We start from the raw sequence: 12,610 nt of genomic DNA on the forward strand, positions 1-12,610 counted from the left end.
GAGCCACTAGTCATTCTCGCCTTTAATGTTGGGATGAAATGTCTCAAAGTAATGAGACAATAAAGGAGCTAAAAATTATTTATGTTATGAATTAGTTGTCTATGTTTATTCGTTCATCTTCTTTTTCTTTCTCCATTACCGCGGTAATATAGAATATATTTGTGTTTACTTCTTCTTTTATTGCGAACGACAGCTCTTTTAGGTTTTGTATGTGTGTGTACATAATTATAATGAATGCTTTGGTGTCGTCGAGAGAGAAAGAAGAGAGAGAGAGAGAGAGGGAGAGAGAGAGAGAGAGACTGATATATACAAAAATATACATAGACAGACAATGACAGATAGAGTGAGGAAGACAGAGAGGAAGATACAAATGCCTGAGTGATGGAAAGACAGGATGATAAATACTGATTCATAAATTCATGCATTGATATTGATATAAGAATGCAGAAAGATAAATAAATACATAAATAAAGGCAGATAGATAAATCTGGAGGGATGCAATGAGACAGAATGACAGCCAGTCAAACCACAGACAGAAACTGACCGACAGACAAACAGAAAATTGAAATACGAGTTAACACGTCCTGAAAAATATTAAGCAAACAACTCAGACCAGAAGAGTTGCTCTGGACAAAAAAAATCATCCTTTGCTAATTTGCTGCCTTTTCGTTTAAAAAGATAAACCGGTTTTAGGAGTTATTTTAATTTTTCGTTCCTTCATTAGTCCTCGCTAACCCCGCATACCCATCCGTGGAGAGGCAGAGGGAGAGAGAGGTAGAAGACGGAAATGAGGGGTGAGGAAAGGGAGGGAAGGGGGCTAGGGATTACGGGAAATAGAGAGACAGGGAGGGTGAAAGACATAGCAGAGATGTTGTGTGGGAGACGAGCGAGGTGGAAGAGAAAGAATATGTTAGAGAGAGAGTGAGAGAGAGAGAGAGAGAGAGAGGATGAAAGGGGGAGAGATGGGAAGAGGAAGAAAGAGGGATATAAAGGAAGGAAGTGGAAAGGGAGAGGCAAGGCGGAACGGATGAGAGGAAAGGGATGGAATGGATGTGAAAGAAGAATTAATAGAGGGAGGAACAAATGTGAAAAACTGGGAGAATAAGAGATAAAAGTAAGAGAAGAGGAGAGGGAAACTGGTGAAACGGAGAAGGAATGAAACACATAAGCGAAGGAAGCGGAGAGTAAGTGATGGAAATGAAAGGAAAGAGAAAGAAGGGAGACGATAAAAAAGAATAAGAGGAAAGAGGACAAAAAGATAAAGGAAGAGGGAGGGAAATATGGGAGGAAAGATGGGATAAGAGATAAAAGGGAAGAGAGAAGTGAGATTTAGTGTCATAGGGAAGAATTGGAGATATTATGGACAAATTATTATATTTTACACACACACACACACACACACACACACACACACACACACACATCATTATCATTATTATTAGAAAGCACACTTTGGTAAGGATAGTAGGGGCTATGTGGCCTGTGCAACTATGATGATGTAACGTTTAATATTTGGTACCTCCCTCCCTTGTGTGTGTGTGTGTGTGTGTGTGTGTGTGTGTGTGTGTGTGTGTGTGTAAATCCATTCTTAACAGCAAATCGCAGCCACATCACAATCCTGGAGTTCTCATAAGAAAATAAAAATAAATGTCTTTTCTCATGCCCACGGGAGAGAGAGAGAGAGAGAGAGAGAGAGAGAGAGAGAGAGAGAGAGAGAGAGAGAGAGAGAGAGAGAGAGAGGAAGGGAGGGAGGGAGGGAGGGAAAGAACGCAGCTCTGAGGTAAGGAAAAAAGGGAGGTGGTGGACTGATGAGATTTGCATGGTTAAGACGAACTTGAGAGCACAGTAAACTTTCGTGTCAAAAATAAGGAACGTTAATGGAATCTCACCAAAAAATATCAGTACACGATATTTTTTATGCAAGTATTATGCTGAATATGAGGAAATACTGAGACTTAGTTTGTTTCGCCTCTAAGCAATGAATATTATTCTGAAGAAAAGAAAAGCTAAATTACATTCTGTCTGTTTGTCTGTCTGTCTGTCTATCTGTCTGTCTGTCTGTCTCTCTCTCTCTCTCTCTCTCTCTCTCTCTCTCTCTCTGCATACAGACTGTTTCACAGGATATTCCGGCAATAGTTTTCTTATCTTTTTTATTCTTCTATTCGTCTGCGAATCCCTTCCACCCAATGAATCTGTAAGAGGTAAGGTTGGGGTGATGGTAATGATGACGAGGATGATGGGGATGATTATTCTTAAGTAATGATGATGATGATGATGATGATGATAGATGGGATATAACGAGGGCATAAGGCGAAATGAACGGAAGAGATGATGAAAAAATAATAATAATAATTCCTCTGCGATGAAGTCTTTTACTGTATATTCATTTAGAGTATTTTACAAAAAAAAAAAAAAAAAACTTGTTCTGAAGGAGTTATTGAAGCCACTAACTCCTCCAGATCAAAAACAGCCTTATATGCTGAGAGGGATTGCTGGGACGTAACGAGAATACTGTATTGTATCATAAAGGACTGGCTTATCAATAATGCCATACACAGAACAGACTACAGGCGACAACTGCAGGAAGTCAGGATCCCACAGGCCAACATTTTGTGTAAAAGGTTGGATTATGGAACTGATATATTCATCTTAGGAAAGACCATCGTTTTTAAAGATTTATAAAGTGTCTACCTATCCCTTCACTACAATGACGTATATTATCTATGATGCTTACTAACTCATATTACGTGAGCCTGCCTACAAAAATGGGTTTTAATGGGTTCATTGGTGCTGGAGAAAGAAGCCTTCACGCAGTGGCACCCACACATATATATACCCGTGCAGCAGCTATACAACCCCCCTCCTTCCCAGCTCCTCCCTTATCCCCTGGCAGGATAGTGGATTGCAAGAGGGCAGTTCGTCGGGGTTCGAGTACAGTAAAGCTTTCACTGTAATGACATGGTTTATATTACATTCTTGATAGTGTTAGAAAATTATATTGTGGGGATGAAAGGCATCTCATCTGCGACAGGTTAAATCCCTTTTTTCTCCCTTCCTCTCACTTCGTGCCTCATCTGATTACCCCTCTCCCTCTCTCTATCTGTTTATGTATGTATGTACGTAATTATGTATGTATGTATCTACACACACACACACACACACACACACACACACACACACACACACACGTGTCTCTTCCTCTTAGATTAGTGAGTTACCACCTTTAGTGTAGGACATATCAAACCACTCATCGCCCTCCATTTCTCTCTCTCTCTCTCTCTCTCTCTCTCTCTCTCTCTCTCTCTCTCTCTCTCTCTCTCTCAAGGTCAGCAACGACCGAAGAGTGAAAAAACGGAAATAAGTAAAAAAGACAGTGTTTACATTTCTGCGACGAATACGCCAAGAGAGACCGATAAGATGGGGGCCAATGGTGATAACATAGATAAAGAGAAAGGACTGGAGGTACAGTAAGAGAAAACCATGAAATGACAGTGTGATAAGAGTTCCCTAGATCACACACACCTTACTCCTCTGTCTACTTGGTATTGCCGAAATAGCAACAAAAGGTTTCTCAAACTGCAGACTTTTAAGGCAAGGATAACATGTCAGAGAGTGAGAGAGAGAGAGAGAGAGAGAGAGAGAGAGAGAGAGAGAGAGATGTGGTAACATGGATGAAATTGGAAGATAGGGATTGAGGAAGGATATAGGCAAAATATGAGGAGAGAGGCGTAGAGGTAGGAAGGTAGTTGGTGGTTATATGGTTAGTAACCAGTGCAATTAATGGCTTTCTTGATTAAAGAAAATCGTTTTGTCTTGTCACCCAGTGCAGAGCCAAATGAAGGTAACAATTCATCGGCTGAAAAGATGAAGGACGTTCCCACTTACCTAAAAGAAAAAAAAAACGCCATGGTATTGACAGTCACTGTAAGGTTATATAAACACACTTATCATTATGTGGTTTACTGGTAATTTCCCCATCACTGTTATCTTGCCTGACACGTGGCGTAATGAATACCTCGTTGTTGACAAATGTAATTATTGTTCTGACGTACTGCACAAAGGAACCTGCATTATTCACATATTTTTACATAACAGATTTTCTTGCATAATTGGTGTGTGTGTGTGTGTGTGTGTGTGTGTGTGTGTGTGTGTGTGTGTGTGTGTGTGTGTGTGTGTGTGTGTGTGTGTGTGTGTGTGTGTGTGTGTGTGTGTGCCAGAGGTTGCCAAAATAAATCTAAAAGGTTGTCTCGGGGTGAAAGGGTAAATGGTATACATAGTTATACAGTTATGAGGAAGACGTGATGAACAACATGCTAACATGACGAATACGCGGCTGAACTTGTACATGTTCTGTTTTGACCAATCATCATCATCATCATCATTTGTGGTAGGTGGGGGTGCCCGTCACCCACTCACTCGATGTAGTGCATCCTTCAGGTAACTTTATACTTAGTGAAAATAAAACTGTTATACTTTTACCCAGGGAACCAAATACTACGTCGAGTGTAGCTCGGTGGTCTAGTGGGTTAAGACGCCTGTAAGGGTTTCCGTCTGAGTAGTGGTTGAGGTATACTGCACACACAATGCCCTATCCTTGCCTTTAATGTCGGAACTGAGTAGCCCAGCCCAGGGCCAGGGCCCCTGTGCTCCTAAGGGGGCAGAAAAAGATTACGCGACGGATGGACGGACAATAGTAATAATAATATTATAAATATGAACAAAAAGTGGTAATAAAAAAAATATATATAAATAAAAATAATAATAATAACAACAACAATAATGATAATAATAATAATAATAATAATAATAACGGCCATACCACGTTGAGTACACCGCTTCCCGTCCGTTCAGTGAAGTTAAGCAACGTTGAGTCTGGTTAGTACTTGGATGGGTGACCGCCTGGGAACACCAGATGCTGTTGGCATCCCTACGTGTCAAGTGGAGTTGGTGGAGGATTAGTGCCCCTCCCTGTAAAACAATTAACTCTAAGCCCTTGGCCACCCCGTGTGGGATACATGGCGTCTGGCAATGAATGATGATGATGATGATGATAATAACAACAACAATATTAATAATACTATTAATAATAATAATAATAATAATAATAATAACAATGTAAATAATGATGATGATCACCATCATATCTTCAGCATCATCATCATCATTATCCCACCTAAAGGAAATGGTAAAAAACATACAGGTTGGAAGAGTGTAGCATTTGAGAGAACATACTTTATTCAGTAAATACTTGTATGGTCTGTTATAAGAGAGGAAGGTTTACCCAGGAAGTCAGTGTGTGGAAGAATTATACCTGCAGATGTGAATGTCCTTTATTCAGTACCTATACTGAATATACCATTTTCTTACTGGCCAATTCATAGCGATTATTTTCTGTTTTGGAGAATCTTTCGATGTGGCTGTGGTAAGTACAGCTTCATTAACCCATTCACTATGAGAGACCTTTGCCTACTTGAACAGTGTCTTCTCTAGACAGTCAGAATAAATTACACATTACATTATCGCACTGAACGTGTTGATAAACATTTCCATGTGTGGTTATGATTCTTTTAGTTGAACAGTTCGCGCCACTGTGGAATAAACACACAGTGCAATCTGTACTCGTTTTTTTTTTTTTTTTTTTTTTTTACTTTTTAGGCGGGGTGCGAAAATTGCGAGATCCTGTCCACGAGCCAAAATTATTATTGTCTGTCCAACTATCTATCTATCTATCTAATGCCAGACGCCTAATCCCGTAAGAGGTGGCCACAAACTAAATTGCCTCCAAGTCCCCCGGTCCCCCGTCATTTCATTGTCCTGCTCCCAGCTTACACCCATCTTTCATACATTTCTCCACTCCATCCCTCCATCTCATCTATGGCCTCCCCCTCTCTCTACCCCTCCCCACCTCATTCAATACACTCTCTTCGATAGTCTCTCACTCTACATCCTCTACACATGGCCAAACCACCTCAGTGCATTTCTCCTAACGCTTTCTATCACATCCACATCCACACCGTAGCACTCCTTCACTTCCTCATTTTTCAGTCTGTCTCTCCATGTAACTCCATATGCTCCTCCTAAATAACTCATTTCCACTACTCCCACTCTTGACTTGTGTCCTTCCAACAAGGTCCAAGCTTCACTTCCATAGTTAGAGTTGGTATCATATTACTGTCATGCAGTGACCTTTTTACTTCCATGCTCACTTCCCTGTTTCTAATAATGTTTTCAATGAACCAGCAACCTCTCTTCCTTGTTGTGCCCTTTCAAGCACTTCACCCTCTAAACTTCCATCCTTACTCATAACATTACCCAAGTACTTAAATGCACTCACATTTTCCATTTCCTCCTCATCCAACTTCTTTGTACATCCAGTGACTTATTTTCTCTTGAAGATCATAACATTACTCTTCCCTACATTCACCTTTAGATTCCGTTTCTTACACACTTTACCAGACTCATTCACCAAGCCTTGCAGTTCCCCTTCGTCTTCACTTAACAATACAATATTATCTGCAAACAACAGTCCAGGGAGTTTCAAAACACTGGCCTCTCTCATTAGGGGCGCTCCAACATCCACTGTCCTACCTTGTATATCTTTTATGACCCTCTCCATATACAGACTGAAAAACCATGGAGACATGACACATCCCTCTTTCAATCCAACATTCAGACTGAAAAAATCATTCAATTCACAATCCAATAGCACTGCAGTCTTAGCACCCTCATACATACTTTTCAAGGCATTCAGCAACCTCCCATTTACTTCATATATTCTTAATACTTTCCGCATTCATTGTCTATCCACCCTGTCATATGCTTTCTCCAAATCCATGAAGGTTCCATACAACTTATATCCCTTCTCTTGTAACTTCTCCACTAAAGATCTAAGAATGAAAATCTGATCTACACAACCTCTTCACCTCCTAAACCATCTCTGTTCTTCTCCAACTAATTCCTGTTATTTCCCTAACTCTGTCAATATGTATCCTACCGTATACTTTTCCTATTACACTAAGAAGGCAAATGCCCCTATGATTACCACACACTTCTTTTTCCCCTATTCCTTTGCACAGGGGAATAATTATACCTGACTTCCAATCCTCCGGGACTCTACCTTCCTCCCAGGCCAATCTGCACAACTTCCATATCCATTCTATTACTATCTCTCCCCCTTGCTTCATTATTTCACAACACACTCCACCAATTCCTTGGGCTTTCCCCATTTTGACTTTCTTCATTGCTTCCACTACTTCCATCCTATTGATTCCTTTCTCTCTTCACACCTCCCTCCTCCTCCCAGCCATTCTCCAGCCACTTACACTCGTATTACTTTCATTCTCTATGTTCAACAATTCCTTAAAGTGTTCACTCTATCTGCTCACTTTTTTTCCCTTCTCCACTGGCAATATACCATTTTTATCTTTCAGTCCCCGACTTACTTCTTTATCACCCTAACTCTCTTTACCTCTTTCAGAAGATTTTCTTACATTCCCTCCATTTTACACTTAAATTCCCTCCAAATTACTCCTCCACTCTCTTTTTACTTTTACTAATCTTTTAATCTCTCCCTCCTTCTCTACATATTACTCTCTCTTCTGTGTCTCAACTTCCTCCACTCCCCTGTTTCTCATCCACTCACTATATGCTTTGTTCCTTTGTGCCACAGCCTGTGTCACCTCTTCATTCCACCATGCTGTTCCTTGCACTCCCTTTCGTCTTCTCTTCACCCCACACACCACCTCAAATGCTGCACAGACTTCTGTGAATATCATGCCCACACCTTCCACGTTACTACATGTCAGGAACATAGTATTATAAAGCTGACGAATCCCAACCTTTTGCTAGTGGTTTGAGAACTCTCGAGGAGAAGAAATTAATCTATTTACCCCAATGTGTGACAAATGAAGTGATAAATCCATTACATTTAGACAACTGTTTCTGAAATGGATTCCCTCGTAATGACATACTGGCTGTGAAAGGGATCAGTGTATTATCCTTAACTGCATTGTCAAGTTCAGCCAAGGCTATTATCGTCCTGATATTGCTTAGAGTTTGGTAATTACACTTCTGTTAACAAACTCGATTAATCTACTTGTTGAGATCTACAATCCGGACATAAAGAGGTGTCTGAGTATGGTAATAAGATGTGTCAGAAGATGATGTTGTGTTACTGTGGTGAGGAATTACCACAGTAACAGACCACCATCACCACCACTACAAGGTGTTCACACAAGCACACCACACCCGTACGACTCACTGTGGTTTTAAGACGTAAGAGAGAAAATGTGATGGAAAAATGTAGGAGAAAGGAATCCATTCTTTACTCTCCTTTTTACATCCCATTCCCAACATTTCCATCACCACCACCAGTGCCATCACCAGTATACTCTTTTCAATTTGTTTTGGCGTAAAACTGTTATTTGTCCATCATCAGTGCTGTGTTGCAGCAAAATTTTAACACGAATATTATGCCTGGCTCCCTCTCATTATTCGCTTTTCGTTCCTATACCTGTCTCTTCCTTTCCACCTTCTTATAATTCTTTGTATATAATTCCATTTAATTCCTTCCATAACCATTTTTAAGGTATCTAGCCAGTCGATTCTTTGTCTTTCTATCCCAATATGTCGCTTTATTTGAATTTTTTTGTAGTCAGCTCTTCATGTGTTTTAGGCACCCACCAACAGTCCAACACATTGCTTCACACACACACACACACACACACACACACACACACACACACACACACACACACACTTACTGTACGTACGGTAACCCTAGTGCACTAACACACACACACTTACTGTACGTACGGTAACACTATTGCACTATAGTCGCGGCGCACGACTCTGAGGCTGTCATTATAGTGCCCTGGCAACATATCCGTCAACGGTGCTTCCGATTTCGTGTATACTGTAATATGATACGCCTGTGATTTGTTTATAATATGTTCGTGTATACTAATGCTCGTGTATAATATATTTTTGATAATATGATTCGTGAATAATATGATACACCTGTGATTTGTTTATAATATGTTCGTGTATACTAATGCTCGTGTATAATGTATTCGTGTATAATAATATTATTCGTGTATAATATGATACGCCTGTGATTTGTTTATATTATATATTCGTGTATACTAATGCTCGTGTATAATGTATTTGTGTATAATAATATGATTCGTGTATAATATGTTACGCATGTGATTTGTTTATAATATGTTCGTGTATAATAATGCTCGTGTATAATGTATTCGTGTATAATAATATGATTCGTGTATAATATGAAACAAAGCTGGACGTGCTTTTGACAGGTAGGTTGCCAAGGTACGATAATGACAACCTCAGAGTCGTGCGCCGCGACTATAATACTGAATCGTCGATATTTAGGCAGATTAAAGATATCCCATTCAGGACTGGAGCCATTTTTTTTTTTTTAAGTACATTTCAGTGGACTATATGGATTAGATGTGAAAACTTGTAGCAAAATCTGTGTTTAAAATTTAACTACTCACAGCCACGAAAGCAAACGTAATTTTGTGAATAAAGTTTACTCACTAAATATCTGACCACCATCTGCCTTCCTTCTTCCCACGGTGTCGTTACCAAAATTCGGGTCACAAGTCAGATTATTTCTTCTTCGACGAAGAATGAAAAAACAATAACCCAGTGACCTCTCCATATAAGCAAAGTTCCCACCATGATCCAAATGCCATCAAAATCAACACAGGGGAGTAGCAACCCCTATTGTTAGTGTCAGTAATATCCCAGGGTGTGGCAGCATCACCCAGTGACGCGGCGCCCCTCATTGTTAGTGTCAGTAATATCCCAGGTTGTGGCAGCATCACCCGGACGCGGCGCCCCCCATTGTTAGTGTCAGTAATATCCCAGGGTGTGGCAGCATCACTCAGTGGCGCGGCGTCCCCCATTGTTAGTGTCAGTAATATCCCAGGGTGTGGCAGCATCACCCAGTGGTGCGGCGCCCCCCATTGTTAGAGTCAGTAATATCCCAGGGTGTGGCAGCATCACCCAGTGGCTCGGCGCCCCCCATTGTTAGTGTCAGTAATATCCCAGGGTGTGGCAGCATCACCCAGTGGCGCAGCGCCCCCCATTGTTAGTGTCAGTAATATCCCAGGGTGTGGCAGCATCACCAGTGGCGCGGCGCCCCCCATTGTTAGTGTCAGTAATATCCCAGGGTGTGGCAGCATCACTCAGTGGCGCGGCGCCCCCCATTGTTAGTGTCAGTAATATCCCAGGGTGTGGCAGCATCACCCAGTGGCGCGGCGCCCCCCATTGTTAGTGTCAGTAATATCCCAGGGTGTGGCAGCATCACCCAGTGGCGCGGCGCCCCCCAATGTTAGTGTCAGTAATATTCCAGGGTGTGGCAGCATCACCCAGTGGCGCGGCGCCCCCCATTGTTAGTGTCACTAATGTCCCAGGGTGTGGCAGCATCACCCAGTGGCGCGGCGCCCCCCATTGTTAGTGTCAGTAATATCCCAGGGTGTGGCAGCATCACCCAGTGGCGCGGCGCCCCCCATTGTTAGTGTCAATAATATCCCAGGGTGTGGCAGCATCACCCAGTTACTGCAGTCATCGCTGAGCCCAATACTCATACAATGACCCTAATGACAGCCAACACTACCTCACCGCAACAGCCATAAAGGTATTTATACTGAGAGATTTGCAGGGCAGAATACTAAATTAGCCCGGTTATTTAATCAATACGTTTGATTTGGAAGTTATCATAACTCTGTAAAGATGCATAGTTTAGTGTTCTATCCGAAATACTGTAATCGTTGTGTGTGTGTGTGTGTGTGTGTGTGTGATCCCCCCGAAGAGGGAAAGAGGAATTAGATGAAGCTTGGCAGGCTGCTTACAAGTGGGTCACAGATGAGTCGGTTTCAGTTTCTTGTGGAAAGAAATTTTCTGAAAGGATGTTATGACCACAAGTTGTTCCAATTGCATTGTTTGTAGTAGCCAACTACTGGGTCTCGAGGCACTTGATCCTTGCGTTGAGGCACAAATCGCTGATTTCGGACAAAGAATAGAACGATCCAGAAGCGGATTTTATTTTAGCTTACTGAGCGGCCCGTTATGGCCGCGAGGTGCTTGCAAGGTACTTAAATTTAGAGTAATGCATTGTCTGTTTACAACTGTGTTGCTGATTAATATGATGAACTAATACGATTCACATGAGATACGAGGAAGAGACTGATATTCACTGATCCCTAAATATTTATTAGATAAATATGCGTCCCTGAAGCATAAGGAATTTTGTTTTTCTTGACAGAAATATTTAGGCTAAAAAAAGAGATACAACTATTAGTTAACAACAATTTCATTTACTCTTATTTGCGCAATTTTGAGTATCGATTAGATTTCGAGTTGGTAACGATTCAAGTTCGCTGTAATTATTCACTTGAAGTTTTCGAAAGACTAATAAGCATATTTGAAATGCTATTTCATATCCTATATCATTTTACCTGATAAACAATAACACCACCAAATTATGTGGGCACAGTTATCAGTATGTTTTACATATCCTTCAGATAAAGGCCGGTTTAGGACTAAGTTGGCGTAAAGTCCATTTACAGTTATGAAATCTGTATAACAATGTATAAATGTATAGATCCATATGTTGTTGGCAGTAGCGTAAGATTACGGGAAAAATAATGAGAAATGAATACAGCGGAAACGCAATGCTGGCAGCCTATATGGACTGACAGCTTCAAAGGATCAGACAGTCAGACGATGAGGTGAAGCTGGGGATTAATTTAGGGTTAATTGGTAACACTTAGGAGGGGCTGACGAAATGATCAGTGGTAATATTAAAATCAATGGAAGAACGGAAACACAAAAGTCATTAGTCAGATTACTAGCTTTAGAGCCAAGTGAACGTTATAGCGTAATATTGTAACCAGAGCAGGTGAGGTATTACCAGCTACCCACTCCACTCTCTCTCTCTCTCTCTCTCTCTCTCTCTCTCTGTAACATTTCTTTCTATTCTTATTTTCTGAACGACCTGACTAAAAGCTTCTTCCTCCCGGCCATTATATCTCACATCCTGGATGCCCCTTCCTTCCTTCCTCTGCTTCCCTCCCCGTGCCTCTCCTCCTCTTAAAACCCTCAGCATTTCTCCCTCCTCCTGCCCTCCGCCCTCCACTCTTTTCCTCCTCCCCTTCCCTCTCGGTGTCAGCCTTCTTCCTCTCACAATTCCCCCTCCCATCCCTCCGTTTCTCTCATTCCCAATCACCCCTACACATTTCCCATCTTCTGCTTTCCCCTCGGTCTCTCTTCCCCCTCATCTCATGCCTCGACACGCGCCCAACTTTCCTCTTTCTCTCTCACCCCCTTCATCCCATTTCATTCACTCCCTCACATCCTCTTCTCCTCCCCCTCCCATCCCACACCTTACTCACCTTAAGTCTTATGCCCTCTCCTCTCCCCTATCATTTTTCACTACCTTCTCCCTAGCCACTAAGGTCTCTTCGCTTCCCATCCGTCTCTCACTTCTCCAACTTGCCTCTCATATTCATCCTCCATCTTCCTCTTCCTTCGTCCTCCCATCTCCATCTCTTCTACTCCATCCCTTTTCTCTCTCTCTCTA

At 41.6% G+C, this 12,610-nt stretch overlaps 1 pseudogene; it reads left to right on the forward strand.

Moving 5' to 3' along the window:
- The first annotated feature begins 4,805 nt into the window (after positions 1-4,805).
- LOC145417279 (5S ribosomal RNA) lies at positions 4,806-4,924 on the forward strand (annotated as a pseudogene).
- The last annotated feature ends 7,686 nt before the right edge of the window (positions 4,925-12,610 follow it).

Source organism: Coenobita brevimanus, chromosome 109, assembly GCF_032717465.1.
Source record: "Coenobita brevimanus isolate Jiangsu-jjx chromosome 109, ASM3271746v2, whole genome shotgun sequence".
Taxonomy (NCBI): domain Eukaryota; kingdom Metazoa; phylum Arthropoda; class Malacostraca; order Decapoda; family Coenobitidae; genus Coenobita; species Coenobita brevimanus.